Source organism: Bos grunniens, chromosome 4, assembly GCF_055505025.1.
Source record: "Bos grunniens cultivar Pamir isolate PY7600 chromosome 4, Bosgru_T2T1.0, whole genome shotgun sequence".
Classification (NCBI taxonomy): domain Eukaryota; kingdom Metazoa; phylum Chordata; class Mammalia; order Artiodactyla; family Bovidae; genus Bos; species Bos grunniens.
The window spans coordinates 2,259,066-2,286,616 of record NC_141168.1 but is presented as its reverse complement, the minus strand read 5'-3'; the positions used below and the strand labels follow the sequence as shown (position 1 = coordinate 2,286,616).

At 54.2% G+C, this 27,551-nt stretch overlaps 2 long non-coding RNA genes across 3 annotated transcripts in view; both read right to left on the bottom strand.

The window, feature by feature from the left end:
- The window catches only part of LOC147373379 (uncharacterized), a 212,402-nt gene that overhangs the window by 53,497 nt on the left and 131,354 nt on the right, over positions 1-27,551 (bottom strand). The window lies entirely within an intron of this gene.
- Positions 15,242-26,469, bottom strand: LOC147373381 (uncharacterized). The gene is made up of 2 exons (XR_015161856.1): positions 16,572-26,469; positions 15,242-15,608 (listed from the first exon to the last, which is right to left on the bottom strand). It is a non-coding gene; the product is annotated as an uncharacterized LOC147373381 (long non-coding RNA).

The window sequence follows — 27,551 nt, the reverse complement described above, 5'->3', positions numbered from 1 at the left end:
TGAGGCCTGCCATGAGGTCATCTTGACAAATAATATAGTCCACAGCTGTCTGTCATGGTACATCTTCCATACAAGGCCTGAAGTTTCCTAAATTAAAGCACTATTGGGTTAGCTGGGATTCCCAGGTGGTTCAGCTGGTAAAGAATCCACCTGGCAATGTAGGAGACACAAGAGACACAGGTTCGACCCCTGGGTCAGGAAGATTCCTTGGGTAAGGAAATGGCAACCCACTCCAGTATTCTTGCCTGGGAACACCCATGGAGAGAGGAGCCTGGCAGGTTCCATGAGGTTGCAAGAGTCGCACACAGCTGTGTCTGAGCACAGCACACTGGGTTAGAAAATGAAAACTTCCCAAAGACCCCTAGTAACAAGGTCTTTCCACCACCCGTACACCATTCAGGTCTGAGAATGCCTGCCTCGGCCTGGGGTGGGGTCAGCAGGTGGTTGCAAATATCTGACACCCCCGATGGGAGGTGGGCTCAGGGTGGCTTCCACCAACAGAGGACAGCAGAAATGACAGCAGCAGGCAAGGTCTGAGCAGGAGAGAAAACCTCTAGTCACTTCAACAGGGAAAGCTCAGTGCAAAGAACTGGGGACCAGGGTGATGGGGGACCTCAGTAAGGAGCAGGGAGAACCCTGAGAGTTCAGGAAAGCAGGAGCCACGGAGCGCCCCACCCCAGGGCCGGGATCCAGATGTGCGGGCGGGTCAGCCCATGGCTCTCACAACCCAGCTGCCTCAAGCCCGCCTTGAAACAGGGTTCTCTTCTCCCTCCCCGACTTCTCAAAGCCTCACCTGGCTCCTTCTGGTGGGACCTTCACATCCTGCGTGTGCAGCAAGCCCGGCGCCGCCCTGGGCAGGACCAGACATCACCCACGGAAATGGGCTCACGACTGATGGCCCCTCCTGGGTCCAGGCCAGCAGCCCATCCTCCTGATGACCAGAGCAAGTCTTGTACCTGTTCCTGTGGCTCCAGGAAGCTGAGCACCCAGAGCCACACAGAGATTCTCCTGCAGGCTCAGCCACTGCTCGGAAGGCATCTGGGTCAGGACCCAGTGCTTGTCAGGAACCGGGCACGTTCATTCAGTGTACAGTGGTAAACACGAGGCCCTGAGCCAGCGCAGAGGTGGGCGGCAGCCAGGGCAGCTGGGACAGCCCTCAGATGCCCCTCCCAGAGTCCACGGGGTTCCCTCTGTCCAGGGACCCTCCCTAGTCATCACCCCCATGCTGTCTCTGGGCTGTGAATTGATCCCAACTTGCCCTTTGCTGCAAACTGGTCCCTCTCTCTTCTCTTTGAGAAAAGGCTCAAATCACTGAGGCATGGCTAGTGAACTAATCAATATCCCAGGTTAACTGCCAAGAAGGGGCGGGAGGTTGCCTGCGTCAGCTCCGCGGAACACCTGTCTGCTAACGGGGTGCTGCCAGGGGACTCCAGGCAGCGTGCCAGCTGCAGGCGGGACGCACCAGGGCAGAGGGGGGTCATCCTCCAGCCCCGCAGGCCACTCCCCATGGCCTCCTGCTCACGGCTGTGGGAGGTGAGCGTGGATGGAAACTGAGGAGGAGCCAAGCAAATGTTCCACGTGTGACATAAGAGATGATCCAGCAAAGGAGAGGGTAAGACGGCTCAAAAGCACTCAGTGAGAAAAGTGACCGGAAGCGTGTCAAATTTAAAGTTCCATATGGACAACGCGCATCGCGTAGAGATGAGCAAGACAATCGCTTCCCTCCGGCCAATCGTCCTCTTAGAGGAGCAGCAAGAAGCGGATGCGTGCCTCTGGGAGTGGACGGGCCACGCTGGATGTGGTCAGAAAGGGGAGGGCCTGGCTGCGGGGGTGCAGGTGCAGCCCTGGGCGGCCCCCTGGGGGTGGGGACACCCAGAAGAGCAGACACGGCCAGCCGGGGTGGGGCGGGGGGACGGTCACTCCCGACAGAGGAAACAGTCAGGGCAATGACCAAGCATCCCGCAGAGACAGGGCCCCAGCAGCAGAGGCCACACGGCGGCGTGTTGGCAGAGGGCTGGGTGCCGCACCGCTGCTTGGAGCCAGGAGGAAGGTAAAGTAACCCTAGGCTGGAGCCCGTCACCTGGGGAGAACGGTGATGCGAGATACAAGGGTGAGCAGTGGGGTTCTGAAGAAGACAGCGTTTGGCTGGTTGACAACTTCACATCATCTGTGGAAACTACAGTCTGGGATCCAGAAGGCTTCCCTGAGGAAGTGATGTCCGAGTGAGACCCAAAATGTGAAGAGTTAACGATGTGAAGTTCAGGGTGGGGAAGCAAGGTCGACAGAGACACAAGGCATTTGAGGACCGAATTAGGGATGGGTGGATGGATGATGGATAGATGGAATGGTGGGTGATGGATGGATGGATGGATGGATGGAAACAGGGTGGTTTCAGCTTTTACAATCATTTATAATCAGCCAAACACATGCGCGCGCACACACACACACACATCACATGGATACCGTGTGCCTACAATTCTTTCCTGTTTTAATATCAGACAAGGAACAGCAGCAGTGACCTCCCATACCTCAGCCCAACCTTAAGATCACATTCGGGAGGAAAAATAATATCTCCGAGAAAAACCCAGTTGAAGATGAACAACCAAGCATTTCACTAGAGAGAAGAGTTACGTTAGGTGATATTCAGCACTTTACGCCTAACTCCAAGAGCAAAATGTGACACATATCTGCCAACAGGAAACTTTTATAGAAACTGCCTTCAAAATTCCTTCATCTTCATTAAAACATTTAAGAAAGAAGTTAATTAAGAGACTGCTCCCCTTTCAGGTTATTGTTACAACAATAAAACTAGAAATGACCAACTGTCCCAAGTCAAAAGAGATAAAAGCAAAAATAAGTAAATGGGACCTAATCAAAAGCATTTGCACAGTAAAGAAACCCCATAAACAAAATGAAAAGACAACTTATGGACTGGGAGAAAATATTAGCAAATGATGCAACCAAGGGCTTAATTTCCAAAATATACAAACAGCTCATGCAGCTCAATATCCCAAAAAAAGCAAACAATCCAGTCAAAAAATGAGCAGAAGACCTAAACAGACATTCCTCCAAAGAAGACATACAGATGGCCAACAGGCACATGAAAAGATACTCAACATCGCTAATTATTAGGGAAATGTACATCAAAACCAAAGTGAGTCAGAATTACCAATTACACAACAGTCGGAATTACCATTGTTCAAAACTCTACAAACAATGAACGCTGGAGAAGGTGTGGAGAAAAGGGAGCCCTCCTACAGTGGTGGGAAGGTAAATTGGAGCTGTTACCCTGGAGAACACAATGGAGGGTCCTTAAAAACTGAAGACAGAGCTGCCGTACAATCCCGCAATCCCACTCCTGGGCATCTTTCCAGAAGAGGTAAAACTTGGATTTGAAAAGATCCATGCACCCCAGTGCTCACAGCAGCCGGGCATGGAGGCAGCCTAAGCATCCACCAGGAGAGGAGTGGGCAAAGAAGACGGGGCGCCGCACAGTGGATGCCACTCAGCCGTGGAAGAGAATGAAGCAACACCACCTGCAGCTCCAGGGTGGACCTGGAGACGCGCACACTAGCTGAAGCAAGTCAGAGACAGGGTCACATGATGTCACTTATATGTGGGGCTTAGAAAAGTGACACGAATGGGCTTAATTGCAGAGCAGAAATCGACTCACACAGAGAACCGCCTCACAGCCGCCAGAGGGGAGGGGGGGCGGCAGTCAGGAGTCTGGAACCAACAGACACACACCACACACACACCACAGACGGCCACCAAAGACCTGTTGCACAGCACGGCTTTGAAAATATTCAAGATTTTTTAATAACTTCTAGTCAAAAAGACTCTCGGAAAGCTTTAACGTGTGCGTGTGCGTGTGCGCGTGTGTGTGCGCGTGTGTGTGCATGTGTGCACGTGCGTGCGTGCACGTGCGTGCGTGTGTGTAACTGAACCACTTCGCTGGACACCTGAAACTGACACAGCAGTGTAAATGCTTCAGTTTAAAAACAGGCTAGCAGTGCGCACGTCGCGAGTGGGCACTGTGAACGGGGCTGCACCAACGCCTCGGATAGTCACTACCCTGCTCAGCCCCCCAGCCGCCTGGAAACAAGTGATAACACCATCCCTTCTCATAGGCGAGGAAGCAGGCTCAGAAGGGTGTCTCGTGTGCTCAAGCTTACAGGGCTGTAAGTAACTGAAAGATTCGTGCTAACACCTATTAAAATGTCATTTTTGAAACAAGGGGAAAAAACACCCACATTCAACCCTCTGGGTCCCTCCTCGCCGCTCTCTATGTTGCTGCGTCTTGTTTCTCTTGAGTGAGCAAAACCCTGTCACTGGTTACAGGCTGTCGCCCCGGCAGGGCGCTCCCACCCAGAAAAGAAAAGGACCCCAGCACCCCGGAGAACCTCGCTGTCCCAGGACGCCCACTCCTGCTGCTCAAGGACCCTGCGGGCCGGGAGCGCGGGACCCGGCCCTTCTCCCGTGAGCCCGCCGGGGACGCGGGCCGCCTGCCTGGACCGCATGATGGGAGGGCGTGCAGCCCAAAGGCTAGAGGGAGAAAGGGCCCCTTGGGGCTCACGCGGGGGCTGCAGAGGGCCTGGGGCCCGCCTGCCACCACGTCGGCTCCAACAGTCCCGTTCACCCGGAAAGGCAGACGGGGAGACAACAGGGAGGGGGTCTCTTGGCAGAGGAGGAGCCTGCTCATCTGCTCCCCCAGAGCCCCAAGCCGAGAGAGGCCACAGCGCTGCGTCCCCTGGGAGCAGGACACTCGGAGCCCTCTCCTGACTTGGCCTCGAGGCCTCCGAGCCTACCATGGCCCCAGCTCCCTCCTGCCTACGTTCTGTGAGAGCCCAATTAAGCTCGACACTGATATCGGTGCTTCTGCCTCGGAGATAAAAATAACCGGCGGAGCTGAACGGAGTTCTGTCCCAGTTTATTTAAGGCATAATCTCAAGCATCCCTTTGTCCTAATTACGGCGCCGCGCCCCAAAGGAGGGAGCACAGAGAAAGCCTGAGAGCGGGCCACGCTGTCCTTCCGATCTTCAGTGTGACTCTCTCAAATATTTACAAACCTCCCCAGAGCTGGGCTTCCCGGGTGGCTGCGGTAAGGAGCCCGCCTGCCAGTGCAGGAGATGTAAGAGACGCGGGTTCCACCCCCGGAGGAGGGCATGGCAACGCGCTGCGGTGTTCTTGCCTGGACAGTCCTGTAGACAGAGGAGCCTGGCAGGTACAGTCCACGGTCGCACAGAGTCGGACACGACTGAGTGACTGCGCACACACGCAGCGGAGGGGTAAGAAGGCTCAGCTTTGCCTCCTGGAGAAGAAAGTGGGGAGGAGATGAAGCCAGGCCTTCCTGAGGAACCAGAGGCTCAGCTCTTCCAAGTTCAAGAGATGGTCACGCTCTTTAACCGTGGTGACAGCCCCTCAGTACGTGTCGCCATGGTGCCACCTTCGTCCTTCGTGGGACCCTTCACACACCTGGGGGCTCAGAGCGCTGTGGGCGACGCCCAGCGCCAGCCACGGCCGTTGGAACCCGCCGCCCGGACAGCGGTCCTCTGGGTTGTGAGCCTGCGTTAACATCTGAACTCATCTCACAGCAAATTTCATGGAAATCCATTTTTTTAATTTATAAATATATATATGTATATATATACTCGAAGGCTACTCTAGCTCTAATCTGCCTGCAATGCAGGAGACGTGGGTTCAATTCCTGGGTGGGGAAGATCCCCTAGAGAAGAAAATGGCAACCCATTCCCGTACTCTTGCCTAGAAAATCCCACGGACAGAGGAGCCTGGCCAGCTATAGTCCCTGGGGTCACAAAAGGTCGGACACGACTTAGCAACCTAAACAATAATATATAATTTATGGAAAAGTGCTTAGGCAGATGTTCTGTTTCTGGATGTTCTGCAAATCCATCTGAAGGTATAGCTTGAGGCCCTGAGTAAGGTAACTTACTCCATTACAAGTAGAAAAACCCTTCAAACAGGGCTGGGAACAAAGAGCGGGACATTCCAGCAGCCTGAGTCACCTCCTGCCAGCCAGCCCCGCCCTCCCGCTTCAGGCCCGTCCACCACTTCAGAGGTCTCCCAGATACAGGTCTGGGTGGACCCTTCTTGCTCAGAGGCTGAAACGAGCGATACCATCTAGGAGTCCTCCCCTCAAGCCTCCCCACGGAAAACTCCTGAAGAAGCTGAACCTTCATAAGATAGCTGCTCTATCCTGATGCAGGTGGCGGGCGAGCGTGAGTTCACTGACTCAGTGAAAGTGTTTCTCAAGCCTCCACCATGTGGAACGCAGCCCACGCGGGGTCCTGGGGTCTGGGGCTTGCTGCTGCACTGTTCAATGTGATAACAATTAAACGTCTCTGTGTCCAGAATGGTTTATAACTTGCTCAAAGTGCTGCACGCAGAGGGTCCCTTCAGTGTGCCAGCCGCAAAGAATGTCATCACTTACTCTAAATCACACACATAAACAAATAAGAACGTTATTTAAACGAGAGGCCCTTCACTTAGAGAAACCATATCACAGTTATTTCAGGATCCAATTAGATTTAAAGCTTCGTTTGGGAAACAGAAGATGAAAATGAACTCTTCTCCTAAGGCCGTCTGGATCAGGGTCAACAGTGTGCCTCATTTGACTCCATCGAGCAGCAAGTCTGCCCAGGTAACAGTTGAGCTGTCATTACTGCTTGAAAATAATGACAATGTTAACTGCCCTCTGCTTTGATTTAAAATATATATGATATCAAGGTGTATTCACTCAGTCGTGTCCAACTTTGTGACCCCATGGACTATACAGTCCATGGAATTCTCCAGGTCAGAATACTGGAGTGGGTAGCCTTTCCATTTTCCAGGGGATCTTCCCAACCCAGGGATCGAACCCAGGTCTCCCGCATTGCAGGTGGATTCTTTATCAGCTGAGCCACCAGGGAAGCCCATATATAATATTACATATAACAATACGTAAGAATATGATATCAACATAACACATTCATAAAACAGGTCATTTGAAGAAAGGAAAGGCCGAACAGCAGGGATCATCCATCCAAGAAAAGATTCTTTACATTAAAGGAGTTGCTGGAAAGGGTTTTGAACTTGAAGCTTCTGGAGGCATTGAAGCGTTGGTCTGTAAAGCAGGTGCTTCTTGACAAACCCCAGAGAAGGCGGCTAAGGCCGAGGGTGGCAGGACCCCAAGCGGGGCCCCTAGAGAGGACACTGGGGCAGGAGGGATCGTCCGCAGGCTCTGGGGAGACAGAGTCGCTGGAGCTAGGCCCGGTGCGGAGAGCAGGAGCGGGTCACGGGGCTCCTTCCGGGTCCCAGCCACACCCACCTGCCGCTCCAGCCAGGTGGCCCTGGCCTGCAGGTGTGGGGTCCGAGACCGTGTGGGCACCTTGCGTGGACTTGAGGGCTGGGAGCGGCAGCGTGGCGTGGAGCCGCTGAGGCTCCCCGCTTCCCTGGCCCTCCCAGCGGGCATGCTCTTGCCTCCCCGCCTCTGGGCTCAGCCCCATGGCCAGGTCAGGGCTGTCCTGCTCTGCTCGCGTGAAAGCCCGTGCCAGGCTCCAAGCTGGGGCCCCAACAGCAGGCCAAGGGAATCCCCTCCGCCGGAGCATCCTTCCCCCCGGCTCTCTGCCCGAGCCAGGCCCCCTGGTACAGACAGATCGCAGGCACCGGACCCAGCACACCATCCGTGGGGCTGGAGCCGGACGCCGGGGGGAGCTCAGGCCTGCTGACCAGCTGGAGAGAAAGCCAGAGCTGCAAAGGCTGGCCCTGGGAGGCTGGCTGTGGTGACCACGGGGACCAAGGCACGGTGCGGTCAACCACCATCCCCACGTGAGAACAGGGGTGCCGGCACACATCGGCCCCCGAGGAGGGCGTGCCCCTCAGTGAACGGCCCGGCCCGTCGCCGAGGGAAAACGTGCTCCTTCCCCAGGTATGCACGGCGTGTTTGGGGAAAAAAACAACAAAAACTTGCTGATTAAGATGTCCAGCTCTCTGAACACGGTCTGCGGTTACCAGACCACCATCATCCAGTTACACTGGCTCTGAATGTTAAATAACCCGGGACGTCGAGCTGAGCTGTGAACCTCTCCCTGGGAGGGGGAGGAGGAACCGGCCCCCAGTGGCACTGTGCCCACAGCAGGGAGCTGCCTGCCGAGGGCAAGGAGGCCTTCTCGGACCCGGGGACACACCTTTCTCCTTTCCTGACCTCCCTGACAGTCGTCTGTGCCGGCCAAGTGATGACAAGGATGACAGTTCTTACAGGGTTGTATTTCTGCCTGATGGTTTCATGTTCGAAAATCGCCATGAACCAAAACACAGTAAGACCCCCAGACCACATCTGCCGTGCGCATAGGGCCCAGCTCAGCAAAACTGCACACGATTTCAGGGTCAGAGTCGACGGCGGGGGCATCAGAAGACTCTGGAAATAAGTGACAACTTCCTCCCCCGTCGGCCTCCCCCGAGGATCCCTGCCTCACCCCGCGGCAGCAGCCATACCCCAGGGCTCCTTCTGGACGCCCCCCTCTAGAGCACCCCAAATTCACGTTCAAGCTGCTCCCAAAGGCCTGCCGGGTTTCCAATAAAGGGGCCGCTGTCATGCACTTCCTGACAGTCCGTCTCACCAGCTGAACCCGAGACCCCGCACACACGCCCACCCCCACCCAGCGGCCTCGGTGATCTTACGACCACAATCTGAGCTGGTCACCATGTGCCCCAAACCTCCAATGTCTTTCCAAGACCCCCTAGATCAACCCCACACCCGCCCCTGCCCCCGCGTGAGCCTCCGCCAAGCCCACAGCCCGTGTCTCTGACCCTCCTCCCGCCCCAGGGTCTTTGCACAGGCTGCTCCTCCCACAGACTCCTCCGCCCTGGGCTCCGCTCCACTGAATGCCGCGCACCCACGAAGCTCCCCAGACCCTCTGTGCCCTCACACGCTCTGCTTCTCCAGGCAGGTGACACTCACGTTCTAGTGGGATTAACTGGCTAACGTCCACGCTCTGGCAAGAATGCCTTCTGATGCTTGCGCGTCCTCTCTGCCCAGCACAGCTCCACTTCCTGCTGAAGTTCCCAGTGGGTGAATAAGCAAGCCAATCAAAACAATCGATACATTAATTCCACGGTGCATGCGACCCAAGTGAGCTCCAGCGGGGGAGTGGATTTCTCGCCAGGGTCGTGTGCTTACTGACTTAAGCCGACCACGGCACGTCAGGGCTTAGTCCTAGGACGATGCACGACCGCCTGGGTGAGGCAGTCTGTGGTGTCAGCACAGACGCAGTGGGGAGAAGAGCCCACTGTGAACAGAGCAGCTGAGCACGCGTGCGATCCGGACCCCGACCGTGGAGGTGAAACGCCCCCAGAGTCACACCAGTGGGCCACCTGGTTGCCAGCATCTGGGGGCCAGGGAGACCCGCTTCCACAGACCACTGGCCCTGGAATAGGACGGACCCCAACAGCCCTGGCCGGGAGGGAGGGAGCCGGTCTGCCGCTGGCCCCTCACCACCCCTCGCTGCTCCAGCCCAGGAGAAGTCAGGGCCCACAGAGGGTGGCCCCCAAGTCCAGCACAGAGAGCCCGCGAGTGGCCCAGAAGGCTCGAGAGGGCCGTCAGCACCCTTGTCATCCCTGCGGTCCCGCCTCCAAGGGCCGAGCATCACCCTTCCGACCCCTGCAGCTTCCTCATCCAGCGGGTCCTCGCGGGCACTCGGTGTGAGACTTGCACACACAGGCCTCGTGCCCAGTGCTGAGGATGGGCACCCCAGGGCCTCCCCTGGCTGGCACACTCCCCCACCCCACAGTCAGCACGACCCCTGATGGCGGGCTGGCATCCTAACCTCTCAGGGGCTCATGTCTCTTCCCCTGTTGGCTCTTAGGAGGTCAGCAAGGAAACTGCAGGCATTTGAGAGCAACTCGCACACCTCCACACTCCCAGGACATGCTGCCAAGCCAGAGTTCTAAGCTAATCAGGTGAACCGACATGACGGCACGCTGGGTGAGTCGAGGGCTGGCCCCCAGTGCATTAAGAAGTTTTAGAGCTTGCTGGCAAGCCCCAACCTCAAAACCCTGATTATTTATTTATGCCCTTTTTTGTCTAAGAAGTTAAATCCCCAAAGCATCTCAATTTAGATCAAAAGCAATTTACCAAACTTCACCTGGCACACCTGTGCCTGGTGACTCGTTAATTACCCGCTTAGCATCTCCGGCTGCATGGAGGCGCAGCCACACCGGCCACAGGGGGAGCCTCTGACACCCGCTCCCGGACGGAGCCTTCCAGAACGCCCGAGGTGTGCACCCGAGGAGGCTCCCCACAGCCACGTGCACTTCTGCAAATTGCTTTTATTTTCCAGGGCGAGGAACTCAGAGCACCCAGCAAACAGACCCATAAATGCAAGTGAGCTTGCTGACATGCTTCTTGGCTACCTGATCAAATTATGTAATGGCACTAATATATCTTATCACCCGTGATCTATCGCACACAGGATCATCAAGTCCTGGCACCCCATTTATTTCTCCAGAGCCCTTGGTTTCCAATTTGGCATTAGAATATTAGGAATAACAATAATTACTTGCTTTTTACACTGCTTCAAACGAAAGAAATCATTAAATTGCACACATGAAAAGATGATCTCATTTCTAAGATGTCTCTCTCAGCTTGCCTGCCCTTTGGTTTTCCTTTCCTCCTTTCTTCTTTTTTCTTTTTCTTTCTCTTCTTTTTCTCCCTTCCTTCCCCTCTCACACACTCTAAGCAATCATCAAAGTATCTTCTTCTGGAGCATAAGCAGTGGTTACGAATGCCAAGCAATTAAAAAGAAAGGGAGTTTATTACAGCAACCCAATGCAAAAAAAATTTTGTCTTTTCGGTGTGACGAGATGGAAAGCATGACCTTTACTGAGCTCCAGAGGCATGCGAAGCGCTCAGTGCAGCGCAGTACGCCGTGTCCCAGGCTAGAAGCTTCTCCACCTTAATTTGCTCCCTGCTTTTTAAGTTCAACTCAGAGCTGAATAGGCTGCCTGCTTTGAGAACATCTAGAAAATTAAGATTACAAAATGTATTGGCTTCTGGAAGTCAGTAGCAAAGCCACAGCTCAGTGCCTCGTGACAGTGGCTTTCTGATCCTCCCCAAAGAAGAAACCACTCCCCTTAAGCCCCCACAGTTCTTTATTTTTATCCCTCCCACAAAACTTGCTGCGTTTTAACTTGTAATTGTAATTATGTCCCAGCTCATTCATTATGCCGTAAGCCCCTTTAAAGCCAGATTCTATCGCTGACTCCTCTCTGTATCCTTCCCTGCCCCAAACTGCCTCAGTCCCTGCCCAGGGAAGAAGCAGTTGGTCCAGCTGCGGTGGGGCCGCTAGGGTCTCACCCCAGGGTCTTTATTCCCCTTCAGAACTCGCGGCATCTTCCCTACCAGCATGTATTTTCAATGGTGCTTCCTGTTTTAAAGCTTATCTGGAATGTCTTCACAATAATTGGGATAATAATATCCCACCCCGCCCCGTGGCAATCCTACCCAGAGACAAGATCCCGATGTGTTAGACTGGAGATAAAAAGTACACAGAGAGGAAAAGAAAGCGTCCAGACCATCACAATCAAGAGAAGCTTATCACTGTTGTTCAGTCGCTCAGTCGTGTCCGACTCTGAGTGACCCCATGGTCTGCAGCATGCCAGGCCTCCCTGTCCATCACCAATGGACAGAGCTCCCAGAGATTGCCCAAACTCATGTCCATCAAGTCGGTGATGCCATCCAACCATCTCATCCTCTGTCACCCCCTTCTCCTCCTGCCTTCACTCTTTCCCAGCATCAGGGTCTTTTTCAATGCATCAGCTCTTCTCATCAGGTGGCCAAAGTATTAGAGCTTCAGCTTCAGCATCAGTCCTTCCAGTGAATATTCAGGGTTGATTTCCTTTAGGATGAACTGGTTGGATCTCCTTGCAGTCCAAGGGCCTCTCAAGAGTCTTCTCCAACACCACAGTTCAAATGCATCGATTCTTCAGCCCTCAGAAAACAGGAAAACGAATAATCCCAAAAACCATCTGTGCAGTTCAGCTCAGTTGCTCAGTCGTGTCCGACTCTTTGCGTCCCCATGGACTGCAGCACACCAGGCTTCCCTGTCCATCACCAACTCCTGAAGCCTGTTCACACTGATGTCCATCGGGTTGGTGACGCCATCCAACCATCTCATCCTCTGTCGTCCCCTTCTCCTGCCTTTAAACCAACTCCCTTACAATTTACACTGGAAGTGACAAATAGATTCGAGAGATTAGATCTGATAGGCAGTGTGCCTGAAGAACTATGGACGGAGGTTCATGACATCGTACAGGAGGCAGTGATCAAGACCATCCCCAAGAAAAAGAAATGCAAAAAGGCAAGATGGTTGTCTGAGGAGGCCGTACAAATAGCTGAGCAAAGAAGAGAAGCAAAAGGCAAAGGGGAAAAGGAAAGATATACCCATTTGAATGCAGAGTCCAAAGAACAAGGAGAGACAAGAAAGCCTTCCTCAGTGATCAAAATCCATAATGAATAATAAATCCAGAGGCTGCAGGAATGACCTGCCTGGTGCGTGTCCCTGTTCTCGTTCAGATACACTTTGCCTGGATGTGGAACTAACAAAATACAGTGTCCGCAGACCATCCTAGAACCCGTGGGTGTGTGCGCACCAGACAGTCCTCACCATGGTCTAGATTGTTTGAGCAGAAAAGACGTGTCTGTGTTCACTCTGTTCCACGGGGTAACTGATATCACAGCCACGCATGGTCGCTGTGCTGAGCTGCAGCGAATGAAGCTCTGGCATGGGAACCAGCGTCAAGCCCCCTTGCACGTGGAGACCCCGGACATCCCATGCCATGTCCACAGCCTTGGCGCCTTCCTCTTACTCTGTCAATGGACAGGGCTGGAGTCAGAGCGCTTCAGACTGGACTGCAACCGTCCAAGGAGAGTTTTATCCTAATAGACACCCCAGGGCCTCCAACGGGTCACGTAAACACCACAGGTACTGGCGGGTGGACTCTGCTCCCCTCTTCCATCTCAGAGGAGCTCCAGGATCCAGCCAGAGGTGGGAAACAGTCATTTGAGTTACAGCCGCTCGACACACCGAGGGTCCAATCACCCGGAACTGGTGAGGGAGGCGGTGTCAGCACCCCACCTTCTGGGGGGACACATGCCCCCTACTCCCAGCCAATGGACTTTACACAAAGTCGAGTTCCCTGCGTGGCATGCCCAGAGCTCTTCCCTCTCCACTCCTGCCTAGAAGTAAGCTGCTCGTGGCTAAAAACACAACCGAACAGACCAGGCAGCAGCCACTGAGCTGAGTGAGTGAGGGCACCTGCGGGGGGTGCGGGCCCGTGTCCTTGGCCAGTCGTCCGTCACGGAGCCGCACGGCACGAGCACACAAGGGCCACGAGAGGAAAGCACTGCAGGTGAACGCTGCCCCAGTTCTGGGGCACTGAGCTGTGATCCAGGCGTCGGCGGGTTGTGCCTTCTGGAGACCCTCCTCCAGGCCCTCCTGCTTCCTGTGGCTACCAGCAAGCCAGGGCACTCCCGGGCTGTACCCTCTGCCCTTGGCATCAAGGGCTTCCACGTGTGCCTCTGTGGCTGTGCCCTCAGGTTTAAAGCCCACTGGTTAGCCCAGGCTGGCCACGTCTTGAGATCCTGAACTGAGTCACATCTGCCACGACCCTGTTTTTCAAATCAGATCGCGTTCACGGGTCCTGGGTGACGGAAGCCCACAGAGCCCACACGCACTCTCTCCCGACCCCTGTTCCTCCTGGCTGCGCCTGTGCTGGGCTGTCCTTCTGTGCTGGCTCTCCCCCAGCTGCAGTGAGCGGGCCGCTCTTTGCTGTGGTGTGCGGGCTGCTTGCTGCAGTGGCTTCTCTTGTTGCGGCTCCCAGGCTCCAGAGCACAGGCTCAGTGGCTGTGGCACCCAGGCTCGGTCATTCCCAGGCCGAGTCTCCTGCACTGGCAGGCCGATTCTTCACCGCTGAGCCCCCAGGGAAGCCGTCAGGACCCTTAAAAACCCTGGAGCCTTTTCCCTTGTGTCTTCTATACCTTCTCAGGAGCCTAACAATGTGGCAATCTCCATGAGGACGTCCGATCTCAGCCACTGCCAGTTGACACCACCACTGACTGGCTGTTCCCGCAGAGCAGGCTGGACTTGCCCGTCCAAACTCCTGGAGAGCGAGAACAAGGGGTTTTTCCCTACAGAATGGGCATACATTAGGACCTGAGCGTTGAAAAGTTTTCTTGTGATAGTTTGTAGTGGTTGTTGTTCAGTTGCTCAGTCGTGTCCAACTCTTTGCGACCCCATGCACTACAGCACGCCAGGCCTCCCTGTCCATCACCAACTCCTGGAGTTTACCCAAACTCATGTCCATTGAGTCAGTGATGCCATCCAACCATCTCATCCTCTGTCGTCCCCTTCTCCTCCTGCCCTCAGTCTTTCCCAGCATCTGGGTCTTTTCCAACGTGTCGGTTAGCGGCATTGTTTCCGCAAGATCGGATGTTGTGAATGTGGAGAAGAGAGAAGAGAGACAGGAGACGAGGAATCATCTCTCCAAACAGTCACTCCACCCGGAGCTGGGCACTCACCTGCACACACCCTGCACAGAAGAGAGGAGGGCGGAAGCCGGGCCGGTCCGCAAGCTTGTGACCTGACTGGGGGCTCACCCTGGCCCAGCAGAATCGGGGCACTCGCACGGCCATGACGGGACCCCTCGCATGGCTGTGACCAGCACAGAAGGGCAGAGTCCCTCCACAGACAGGACAGGGGAAGACATCCCGGAGGAAGTGGGCTGCGGAGGGAGAAGACACTTACTGCCAATGACCAGCTTGTGAAAAGGTTCAGGGAGATAAAGCTTGGGGGATCCTGCAGGTTTGTGTTGGGACAGAAAGCGGGAGAAGACGAAGCTTAAAGTGCAAACTGCAGCTGGTCTGGAAGCCGCCTTGCACCTCTATCCTGTAGGCAACGGAGCTTGTAAGCTCCTCCACCTCCTGGGCCTGGGGAGGAGCCCTGCCTGCCCCGCAGCGTCTCTGCTCACAAAGGGCAGGCTGCCGTGCCCGTGGCGGTCTGGGGGACCAGCACCCCCAGACCTGTGCACTCTTCACCCACGCAGTCACCCCACCTTCACTTTCACTTTCTGCTCAGCGGCCTTTTGTACACAAGGCCAGTTTTGGCAGTCAGCTATTTGGGGACTGGAAGCAAGCCCCGGTCACACATTAGAAGTAATCAGAATAAAGCAGGTCATAAAACCTCGCTTGGTAACTCATGCTGTATTTATAACATGTAAATAAGTCATGGATACTCCAGCTGTGCAGAGAGGCTGCAATGACAGGGTGAATAATAACACGATGAAAGGTTGTCAAACTGCAGTGTGTCGACTGCAGGGAAGATTTTAAGGCTTCATTTAGGAAGAGAGCATGACACCAGATTTACGAAAGGGGAGGAGGTCCCAGCCGGCCGCTAGAGCAGACAACTCTGTGAGACGCACAGTGGGGCAGGACAGCGGGGGACCGGAAGCAGCCCACTGACCCTCCTTCTAGAAGGGCCTCAGGTTACCACGCCTCTCGCAGGAGACACTCAGACCTTTGCGCAGAGGAACTGGAGGCATCTTGCATGAAAACTCTGGGGAAATACAAAGGGATAGTTTCATGTCAAACAGTTATTGTCAGGGAAAGAGAAAAGAGCCTCCAGGCACTGGAAAGACAGTGGAGGAAGGTCCCCCTTGGGGTTCCTGCACTTCTTTCTCCTCCTGATTTGAATGTCAGTCTCTGGGTGTCAGGAAGGTGTTTGGAAAGCAACAATCCCCTATGAAAAATACAGGGCTGGCAGAGAGCAGAGGTCACGGGGCAGCAGAGGAGGCTTAGGCCAGAGCCTGGCAGGCTGGGGGCACGTCGGAGAGTCTGCACTTAGAGCAGCACTGCTTCCGGCTCCCCCAGCCCAGCAGCTCAATGCAAGAAAGACAGACGACTTGGACGAGGTTCAGAGCCGAGCGGAGCAACAACAATACTAAGAGGCTGGCTTCAGGGATTGATTTAGGAGGAAAAGATTAAGGCCGCCAAGTGTGTACAGCGCTCCTAATCGTGGACTAAGCGAAGACAAGATAAACATCATCAGATATTTAAAGGGTAGAAGCAGCGAGGATAGAAGGGGATTATTTAGACGAGATTCTCCATTTATGCAACACGTCGTAAACTGTCATAAAGAGCTATCAGATGAGGACTTGGCTCCCTCAGAGGACTCGGGGGTGAACTTCAGCGGAAACTCCAGAGCCCGCACTCGCCGCCCTCCCGAGAAGTAAGGAGGCCCCGGAGGGCGGCCCTCCACCGCAGTGTGAGCGGTGCGTTCACACTGGGACACGCCGGGAGGGACCTGGAGTCGCTGCTCAGCCCATCGTGATCTCCGGTTCTTTCCTGGGGCCTGGGTGCGAAAGGGAGGCTGCCGTGCTGCCCCGCCCCCTGGGAGGCCACGCCCCTGCACGGCGCTGCCCCGCCCCCCTGGGGAGGCCACGCCCCTGCCCCTGGTGCGTGGACTGCAACTTCGTGTGCCTCCGTCTCACCCACCCACCCAGGTACCGCCGTTTCTCACCATCAGTGGACCTCCCAGCGCTTGGCCAGCTCTGGTCACCTTCACGGTTCCTCTTGGGCTGGGTTTGGTTCTGCCCTGCGTCTGCTCCGGCCCTTTAGTGACCCTCGATACGTGGCAGGGGCTCTCTCTTCTGGATGGTCATGTTCGTCAGCCCGCACATGAAACCAGGATATCCTCCCGTTAATTAAAACCCCCTTTTGTGCTCCATGAAAGAGTATTTAAATTTTCTTCTGACGGTCTTTATGCATTCTCTGTCAGGTTAAGTTCTGGATGCTGAAGAGCTGGTGGCTATTCTGATGGTGCCTTATTTATACTATATAATCCAACTGTTTGCTACTGATGAGGAAAAACATTACTGAGAACTGTAGGTTAATTTTATTAATAATCCAGGTTCCTTACTAGGCCCTGTTTGGTTTCAGTAATTTATTCATTAATTCTGCTGGGTTTTCTCTATAGATAATCATATGAAAAATGACAGTTTCGCCTACCTTCTCACATTTTTATACCATACATCCTTGTATTTGACATGTACTATTTCTCTGTTCAGGAGAGATGTTGAAAATTAACACAGATAACAGTCATCCATGTCTTAATCCTGGGCTTCCTCAGTGACTCAGAGGTAAAGAAACCACCTGTAAAGCAGGAAACACAGGAGATGTGGGTTTGATCCCTGGCTAGGGAAGATGCCCTGGAGGAGGGCGTGGCAACCCACTCCAGTATTCTTGCCTGGAGAATCCCATGGACAGAGGAGCCTGGCAGGCTGCAGTCCATGGGGTCACAAAGAGTCAGGCACGACTGAAGTGACTGAGCACGAAAGCACATGTCTTGATCCTAATCACAAAGAAATAATCTAAGGTTTTTCCACAAGCCACACTGCTCACTGTTCATTTCCGTTTGTGCAGACCTTCTTCCAGAGACACAAAAGGGCGGGCTAAGTCACTCAACCACGTCTGACTCGTTTCAACCCCATGGACTGTGGCCCACCGGGCTCCTCTGTCCATGGGATTTCCCAGGCAAGAATACTGGAGTGGGTTGCCATTTCCTCTTCCAGGGGATCTTCCCATTGAACCCAAGTCTCTTGCGTCTCCTTCATAGGTAGGCAGATTATTTCCCACTGGGCAAAAGGGACCAGGTACCAAGGAGCTACTGTGACCAACGCAGTCCTTACTCAGAGCAGGAAGCAGAAGCCACCACCACCACTCCCGCTGGGAGGCGGCTTCGGTTTGCAGTCGCCGAAATGAACAAGCGGTTGTTAGCTGTTCATTATCGACTTGGCCAACTAAAAACTGAATCCCTCACACCACTGGGAAAACCTCTCACTTCTCCATATTTTGTGTGCTTCCCACAGACTTTGCTAAAATGCTGACGGCCTTCACACCATATGATCAAGGATGGCTTCTCCCCCATTATCCAGCATGCTGTGTCCATCCTTAACGGCTTGGATTATGTTATCTATTTATTTAGCAACAGATGGTGTGGTTTTTTTGAAGGCAAGGATGAACTCAGACGCAGGCTAGTATGTTTTTTTAGTTCTACAACTTCTTGTGATTCTAGAAACCGTATCCTCAATCTGCACTGAGTGAAATCTCCACCATCCCTGTTCTCCAGCGCGTGTCCTCAGTTCACCTCGTCAGGTGCGTGCGATGGCTCCTCCCCGGCACGGAAGGCCAAGAGGTTGGTCCCCCGAGAGCAGACGGGGCCCGGCCTGGGGTCCCTCCTGCACTGCGTCCTCTGTCCTCTGCTTATGCATCTGGGCACACGTGGTAACACCTTTCCGCACTCTGCCCCCTTCCGCCGTCCTTGGGGTGAGAAGGTCCAACAGGCACGTCCACTCTCATGTCCAACCCTCCTTTCCTCTGTGCTGCATGCGTGGAGATGGCGCCACTTGAGTAGATTTCTGAGGATGCTGTGAAATCAAGACCACACAAAGACCTGCAGGGCCCAAGAGTTCCCCAAAGGATTGTTGTTCCCCTGTATTTAGTGCAATCGAAACACTCATTCTGCAAAATAAAGAAGCTCAACAAGACCTGGGGGTCTCCTGACAGTTCAAAGCTTTAAAAAAAATCAGTTTTCCCCAAGACTGCCTTTTCTCTCTGGACTGTGGAGCCTTGGTTTGGGGGGACCTAGAAAAGACCCTGATGCTGGTAAAGACTGAGGGCAGGAGGAGAAGGGGGCAACAGAGGGCGAGATGGTTGGATGGCATCACCAACTCAATGGGCAAGAGTTTGAGCAAGCTCCAGGAGATGGTGAAAGACAGGGAGGCCTGGCATGCTGCAGTCCATGGGGCCACAGAGAGTCGGACACGACTGAGCCACTGAACAGCAACAACCACCCAGATGGCCCTGGGCTGGAGGGAGGGCTCCTCCTCCGTGTGAGCTGAGGCTGTAGCTAAGGCCCTCCCCAGGCTCTTCTCCAGTGGCAGGTGACTCAGGCTGGGTCTGGGTGTCAGAGTCTCCTCTTCACTGGGACTCAGCTCTCACTGGACCCAAGAAGATCATTCTAAAAATCCTCGCATAAATCCACAGTGCCTGGAACCTGGGCATCTGGGAACACACCTTCAGAGGCACCAAGCTCAAACATCAATGAACAAAGAAGGTGAAAGTGTGATGGCTACAGTCACGTGCAAGCCCCCCACGTCTGCGACGGGGACGCAGGTGAGCAGTCTGGCTGCAGTGTCTGCAGGGAGCCTGTTGTGCAGGGGAAGGACAGCCTGGGCCGGGCTCAGCAGGGCGCCCACCCTACCGCAGGCACATGGATGCAGAGACCGCCACCCACTGGCCCACCCTCACGGGGAGCACCCTTCCCAAAAGCCGTCACACACTCTAGCTTCCTGAGCTCCAAGTCCCTGGGCGGGTCCCGTTGCCCCATCTTACAGGCAAGGAGACTGAGGCTCAGCACAGTGAAGATCCCTCCTATTCCAAGGGCCAGTGCCGGCTGATGACCAGGCTGGGAATCCGTGTCCCCGGCCTCTCCCAGAGGTCGGTCCTCAGCGCAGGGCCTCCTTCCCGCCCGCACGGCGTTCACACCACACCCAGCAGCAGGCTGCCCACCGCCGACAGTGTGTGAGGCTAAGGCTGGGCCCCTGCATGCAGGCTCAGGGGCCGAAAACAAACCTGCCTCCTAATGGGCACAGCGATCAAATAAACATGAGGGAGAAAGCCTCGTGCGCTGATGTCCTGACTTCAGGTCACATTAAAGTGCTGTGTCACTGACCGCGCTGCTGCAAGGCCCCCGCTTGACCTAAGGACGCAGCTGAGGACTTTAAAGATCCGTTTGGACCCACCAGGGAGGAGGGGGCCACCGCCACTGGTCTACACCCAGGACCTGAAAGGACCCAGGTAACTACAGCTCATAAAACTGTGCTACCCCTTCATGCATGTGAAAGGGCAGCTGACGCGAGGTGATGGAGACCAGGGCAGAGCTTTCTGAATGTGACTGCGAGCGTTAGGGGGTTTCTGTGTGTGTGTGTGGTGGGGGGGTGACATTTAAATACATATGAAGCACTTCAAATGTGATGAGAATGTTGGGAACAGTGGAGGAGGGAATAGTAGACCTCCAGTATTCTTGCCGGGAGAATCCATGAACCGTGTGAAAGGGCAAAAAGATATGACACCGGAGATGAGCCCCCCAGGTCAGTAGGCGTCCAAGATTAAATTACTGGGAAGAGCAGAGAAACACTCCAGAAAGAAGGAAGGGGCTGGGCCAAAGCTGAAACGACGCACAGTTGCAGACGTGTCTGGTGGTGAAAGTAAAGACCGATACTGAAAAGAACAATATTGCACAGGAACCTGAAATGTTAGGTCCATGCATCAAGGTAAATTGGACATTGTCAGGCAGGAAATGGCAAGAGTGAACAGTGATACTTGAGGAATCAGTGAATTAAAATGGATGGGAAAGGGCAAATTTAATTCACATGACCATTATATCTACTACTGTGGGCAAGAATCCCTTAGAAGAAATGAAATAGCCCTCAGAGTCAGCAAAAGAGTCCGAAATGCAGTACTTGGGTGCAATCTCAAAAACGACAGCATAATCTCTTGTTCGTTCCCAAGGCAAACCATTCAATACCACAGTACTCCAAGTCTATGCCCCAAGCACTAATGCCGAAGAAGCTGAAGTTGAATGGTTCTATGACGACCTATAAGAGCTTCTGGAACTAACACCAAAAAAAAAAAAAAAACGATGTCCTTTTCATCATAGGGGTCTAGAATACAAAAGTAGAAAGTCATTTGGCATTGGAGTACAAAATGAAGCGGGGCAAAGGCTAACAGAGTTTTGTCAAGAGAACACATTGGTCATAGGAAACACCCTCTTCCAACAACACAAGAGATGACTCTACACATGGACATCACCAGGTCAATACCTGGTCAATACCTAAACAGACTGATTATATTCTATGCCGTTGAAGATGGAAAAGCTCTATACAATCAGCAAAAACAAGACTGGGAGCTGACTGTGGCTCAGATCATGAACTCCTTACTGCAAAATTCAGGCTTAAATTGAAGAAAGTAGGGAAAACCACTAGACCATTTAGGTATCACCTAAATCAAATCCCTTATGATTATACAGTTCAGTTCAGTTCAGTCACTCAGTCGTGTCCGACTCTGCAACCCCATGGACTACAGCACTCCAGACTTCCCTGTCCATTACCAATTCCTGGAGCCTACTCAAACTCATGTCCATTGAATCAGTGATGTTATCTAACCATCTCACCCTCTGTCGGCCCCTTCTCCTCCTGCCTTCAATCTTTCCCAACATCAGGGTCTTTTCCAGTGAGTCAGTTCTTTGCATCAGGTGCCCAGGAGTTTCAGCTTCAGCATCAGTCCTTCCAGTGAATATTCAGGACTGATTTCCTTTAGGATGGACTGGTTGGATCTCCTTGCAGTCCAAGGGACTCTCAAGAGTCTTCTCCAACACCACAGTTCAAAAGCATCAATTCTTCGGTGCTCAGCTTTTTTAATAGTCCAACTCCCTCATCCATACATGACCACTGGGAAAACCATAGCTTTGACTAGATGGACCTTTGTTCGTAAAGTACTGTCTCTGCTTTTTAACAGTGGAGGTGACAGATAGATTCAAGGGATTAGATCTGATAGACAGACTGCCTGAAGAACTATGGACAGGCGTTCTTAACATTGTACAGAAGTGCTGTTTGAGACCGTCCCCAAGAAAAAGAAATGCAAAAAGGCAAAGGGGTTGTCTGAGGAGGCCTCACAAACAGCTGAAGAAAAAAAGAAGTGAAAGGCAAGGGAGAAAGGGAAAGACACACCCACCTGAACACAGAGTTCAGAATCCTAGGCTTACAACCATGAATGTCTTCCCCAATCTTCATCTATCGTAAGGAAAAAGTACAAATCAAAAGACATCTCTTCTCAGAACAGACACAATTTTATAGTAAATATTTCAGACTAAAGGCATCATTGGCTCAAAGGACATGAGTTTGAGCAAACTCCGGGAGACAGTGAAGGACAGGGAAGCCTGGGGTGCTGCAGTCCATGGGGTCACAAAGAGTCGGACACGACTGAGTGACTGAGCAGCAACAGCAAACAGCAACAGTGCGATCCAGAGGCTAAACTGGAGACCCCAGGGGGCAGTGGAGAGGGGCTGTCCACCCTGTGTGTGTGGTGTGCAGCTGGGAGGAGAAGGCAGCTCCCCAAACTGGAGAGTCCCCACAGACGAGCGTGACCGCGGGCTCATGACCGCCCCACAGCACCGAGTGACGGACGGCAGAGAGGGTCGAGTGTCCCTGCTGACCGCAGCCAAGGCTGGTGCTGGGGACGCGCTCGTCCTCCAGGCTCTGGGAGGAGAAGCAGCGCAGAGAGCTGGGCTGCAGGCTCCAGCCCCAGAGCACCTCTCGCCCTCCTGGAGTCAGCACAGTCACAGCACCCTGCCCTGGGCCACATGTGCCAGTCAGGACGACACCGTAACACACAGCGCACAGCAGGCAAGACGCTGGCGCAGGGGTGCGCACCCGTCAAGAATGTTCCCTTCAACACACCGACAACCAATGTGTAGGTTTGCAGTCTGGGCTCCTACATGTTCCCGCTTTACACCCCAGTTCACAACAAGGGACCTTCACCAGCTCCTGGGCGGGCTGTGGACACACATGTGGGATGTACAACCGATGGCTTATGCTCTTGGTTCTGTTTTCAAAGGATATGCATTTCCATGTCACAAAACCACACCACTAAAGGCAGTGAGGGCTGAGCCCGCAGGAGTGGACACTTAGTCAGGAGGCTGAGGAGTGACGAGGAGACAGAGGGGGCACAGAACCGCCCCAGAGCCCAGGGGCGTGGGAGGACAAGGCTGAAGGAGACTGGACTGAGCGTGAAGGGCCGTAAGCGCTCTAAGGACAAGGCCACGAGATTCAGGACTTAGGAAGAGATGTGCATGCCTGCTTAGTTGCTCAGTCATGTCCAACTCTGTGTGACCCCATGAACGGCATCCTGCCAGGCTCTCTGTCCATGAGATTCTTCAGGCAAGAATACTGGAGTGGGCAGCCGTTCCCTTCTCCAGGGGATCTTTCCAACCTAGGAATCAAACCCAGGGAAGCCCACCAGGGCTTCTCCCACCAGGGAAGCCCAAGAATACTGGAGTGGGTAGCCTATCCCTTCTCCAGGAGATCTTCCCGACCCAGGGCTTCCCTGGTGGCTCAGCTTGTAAAGAATCCACCTGCAGTGCAGGAGACCCTGGTTCAATTCCTGGGTTGGAATGAAACCCATCACCAAATAAGCATGAGTGGAGATCTCGGACAAGACGCTGGTCCTCCCGAGGCCCCAGTCTACTCAGCAGAAGCGAGAGGAGCCTGGGACGTGAGACCAGGAGCTGTGCCAGACGGCGCCCCCCTCCCAGGCCCTGGGCCCACAGAGCCACTAACCTCCCAGAGGATCTGGAGGGCTGACCTGGAAAGAAAAGGACACGCCACAGACAGCATCAGTGCCGCTGGAAGAGTTTGATCCGAGGGCCCGTGTCTTTTAAGAAAGAGATGGTTGCTAAAAGCGTGAGGACCAGAATTACAAGACTAAGAGACAGAAGGCTCAGAAAATTATCCCACGGTGACCTGGCTGGCCCACCACCCCGGGTCCCAGGGGCTCGTGGCCCAGACCACTGAATTCCCTCCGGGTCCCCAGCCTGGCCATGGCGAGATGCGTGTCCTGCTCCCACAGGCCCCGAGATGCCCATCCTGGCCCTTCCTCATGATGATGCCCTTTGTCTGCACTGTCCGACCGTTCACCAAAGCCCACCGACGCTGAGATGTCTGCCGGGCCCCAGCATCGGAATTAATGCCTTTCGGGAACTGAGTGGGTTCCCTCTGCCCAAATCTCGGCCTCGGCTGCCCCGGCTCTGTCCCGGGGCCAAGCACCTGCCCCACCGGGGGAAGTGTCTGTTTTGCGGGCCAATGACTCATGGCACCCTCCCTGAAGCCGGACCCGACAGCCTGCAACACAAAGTTCATTTAAATCCCCATTTACGGGATCCATCACTGAGCTGGCATAAAAGACACTTCTTTGGATGCTCGTAATATGGTTAGAAAACTACGTTTCAACAACAACACACAGAGACTCTACAGGAATTCAGCGGAAAGGGAAGAACATTTCAGGAAGATTTCATGCAAGGAAATTTCAGGGACTTCCCTGGTGGTCCGGGGGTTAAGAATCCACCTTCCAACACAGGGGACGAGGGTCCGACCCCTGGTGGGGGAAACTGAGATCCCACGTGCCCACGCAGCACAGCTGGAGAAGCCCGGCCGTCACAGGGACCAGCCTGCGTGTCTCGACGAGGACGCAGCGCTGCCAAAATAAAACAAATCAAATCAAATCAAGAGGAAGTCTGAGCGGGAACTTCAAGAAGGGGATCGGTTTTGGAGAGTTGGGTAAAAAGTAAGGATTTTTAGCAAGAAAACATCCCGTTGAAAGTTGTGGAGTTAGAAAGCTCCAGGTGTGGTCAAGAAGCCAGGCGGTCACCCGACACAGACCAGGAAGCCAAGGGGAGCAGGCGTGCCCGGGGCCCAGTACCTCAGTGGACAGGACAAGGCCCCCGCCCTGGGGCAGATCACGTCCTCGGGACCAGGCACCTAGAGGAAAAGGTTCACAGAGGCGGCGACAGGATGGGGGCGGTGAGAGGAGGGCAGAGCAAAGAGGAACCCCAACCTCGGGGGCCCCAGGCCTGCTTGCCCACGAGAGCTGGGGTCACAGCCAGAATCCCCCGGGGCCTGGCGCTGGAACTGGGCATTTACAATCTTCATCTGTACTATGAACACATCTCACGCAAGAACTCTGTGACCATGGCTACATCCTGGTGTCCAGGTAACATTTCTGGGATTCACAGGAGGATCTACACAGCTGTTCATCGTGGTTTCTGCACAAGCGGCAGCCACGTGTATTTTTCTCCTGTGATGAAGGGAACCTCTGGACACATATGCCTCTCACAGAGCGAGTACAGGTGAGCCCTGCATGCCCACGGTCTGAAAAGGACTGCAGGTCCCCCAAAACCATTTCCCGTCTCCTGGAATCTGTGACTAGAGCAGGGTGAAGTCCCAGCCCCGAGCGCACACCTGCGATTTAGGAAGCGTTTTGGTTAGGAAGCCTGGAGGTTGGTCAGGAAAAGGAGCGAAAAGGCGCGGACAAGCACGGGGGCTCCAGGGGCGGGGCTCCAGGGGGCGGGGCTCCAGGGGCGGGGCTCCAGGGGGAGGGGGTTGCTCCTCCCCTGGGGGTGGGTGCAGCAGGGACCAGGGTCCCGGGACAGCCCCAGGAATGCCACCGTCCTGGCTCCATCTTTTCCTGCTTCTGCCCTGGAAGGACAGCTCCAACCTCAAGACCCTCGGAGGCAGCGAAGACGCACAGGGTGTTAGGAAGTGACCTCAGCACATCGGAGACCCCAGGTCTTGGTGGAGATGATGAGGAGAGGTGAGGCTCAAGCGGTGGGGTGGCAGCTGGGCCCCGGCAGGTGAGGGCCTGGAATGTGTGAGGCCCTCCGACAGGTATCGAGGAGCAGTTGTAAAGAGATAATTCAGGCAGCGAGGAATTGCAGTTCAAAGCCAGTGACACAGAGAGAAACCTGAGATTCCAAGTTCAAAGTCGCAGCAGCGAGAACAAATTGCCGTGCGTCTCAGCCGCGAGTATGGCTGGGTGCGCGCTCCACCGGCTCCCGGGGTTCGGGTGGGGCCAGGCTGGAGGTGCGGCTCAGCTTTGAAGTCCCCAGAAGGCTGGGGGCCTGCATCCCGGCGGGGCGGGGCCCAGGAGGACAGACCATCAAAGACGCCTCCCTCCACGTTTGCTCAGGGCCGGGCTTTCTCCAGTTACAGCTGCCTAACCCATTGTGTAACCCACTGTTTGCTTAGGTTTAACGCAGAGTTAGAATTCTGGTTTTGTTTCTCACTTAGGAAAGAAAATCACTTTGTAGAGGGAGGTTACTAAATAAAACTTGGAGAACTGTATTCAGCCTCATAAGATGACTTTTGGCTTGAATTTGATCCCTGGTGGGTGACTGAGAGGGTATAGAATTTCCAGGAGACTAGAAGACATTTGAAAGAAATTCCTCTTGAGTAGTAACCTGCCGTGGTAACCACAGAAGACATTTCTGCCTGCCCAGCTCCAGGCAGAGTTCTGGGGGCCCCACATCATGGCATTCCTTCACTGGTTCAGGAAACACGACAGTGCCCATTGTCAACTCAGCTCTGTGCTGGGTCCTATGGATCCAAGGGTACAGAAAACACGTCGCCACCTTCAAGGACTTCAAAGGTAATAAAACAAGCATTTTGAGTGTTTCCAGCAGTTAGTTCAGTTCAGTCGCTCAGTCATGTCTGATTCTTTGCGACCCCATGGACTGCAGCACGCCAGGCCTCCCTGTCCATCACCAACTCCCGGAGTTTACTCAAACTCATGTCCATTGAGTCGGTGATGCCATCCACCCATCTCATCCTCTGTCATCCCCTTCTCCTGCCTTCAATCTTTCCCAGCTTCAGAGTCTTTTCAAATGAGTCAGTTCTTCGCATCAGGTGGCCAAAATTTTGGAGTTCTAGCATACTGAAGCCCAAGATAGTGAAGTGAAAGTTGCTCAGTCATGTCCAACTCTTTGCAGCCCCATGGACTATACAGTCCACAGGATTCTCCAGGCCAGAATACTGTAGTGGGTTGCCTTTCCCTTCTCCAGGGGATCTTCCCAACCCAGGGATCTAACCCAGGTCTCCCGCACTGCAGGTGGATTCTTTACCAGCTGAGCCACAAGGGAAGCCCAAGAATACTGGAGTGGGCAGCCTACCCCTTCTCCAGAGAATCTTCCCCACCCAGGAATCAAACCTGGGTGCAGGGGTCTCCTGCATTGCAGGTGGATAGCAGCTGAGCTATCAGGGAAGCCCTCAGACCAATGAAGAAAAGTCAAACCCCCGAAAACTAGACCTTTGAGAGTAAATACGGAAGAACAGGGGTGGGCCCGGGAGGGGACGGCACAGCACGGTTGGACGGTGCTGTCCGCCATGGGAGAGGAGGCTTCCGCACGGAAACGTCCGGTGTCGCCGTGGACACAGGACTCACAGTGCACGCGTGTTCAAGGCGCCTGGGGCGACGTCTTCATACGTGTATCTGTCTACTGAGAGTTTAGGCCGCCCCGAGGTCTAGTCCACAGCTAGGCTTCCGCTGGAGCACGTGACTAAGCTGGAGCCTCCTGGCGTGAGTTCTGTCTCCAGATCAAGACGCTTGAGCTGACGTCAGACTGGATGTCACCCAGCATCCCCTGCAGAGACAGGACCATGGTCGCCCAGCATAAAGGGCCTGCTTATTCCCTGTATCACTTATTTTACGATGACCCATACGTCTACAGGAAAGAAAGTCTGAGGCCCCAGGAGTACGACGTGTGGGAAGGAGACCCTTTCCCCTCAAGTGTTCACTGAGCACATCCTTATCTGTCTCCCACTGAGCTGCAAGATGACAGGGAGACAAGACAATCTGAGAGACTGCTCCCGTCCCCAGACACCCTGACCTT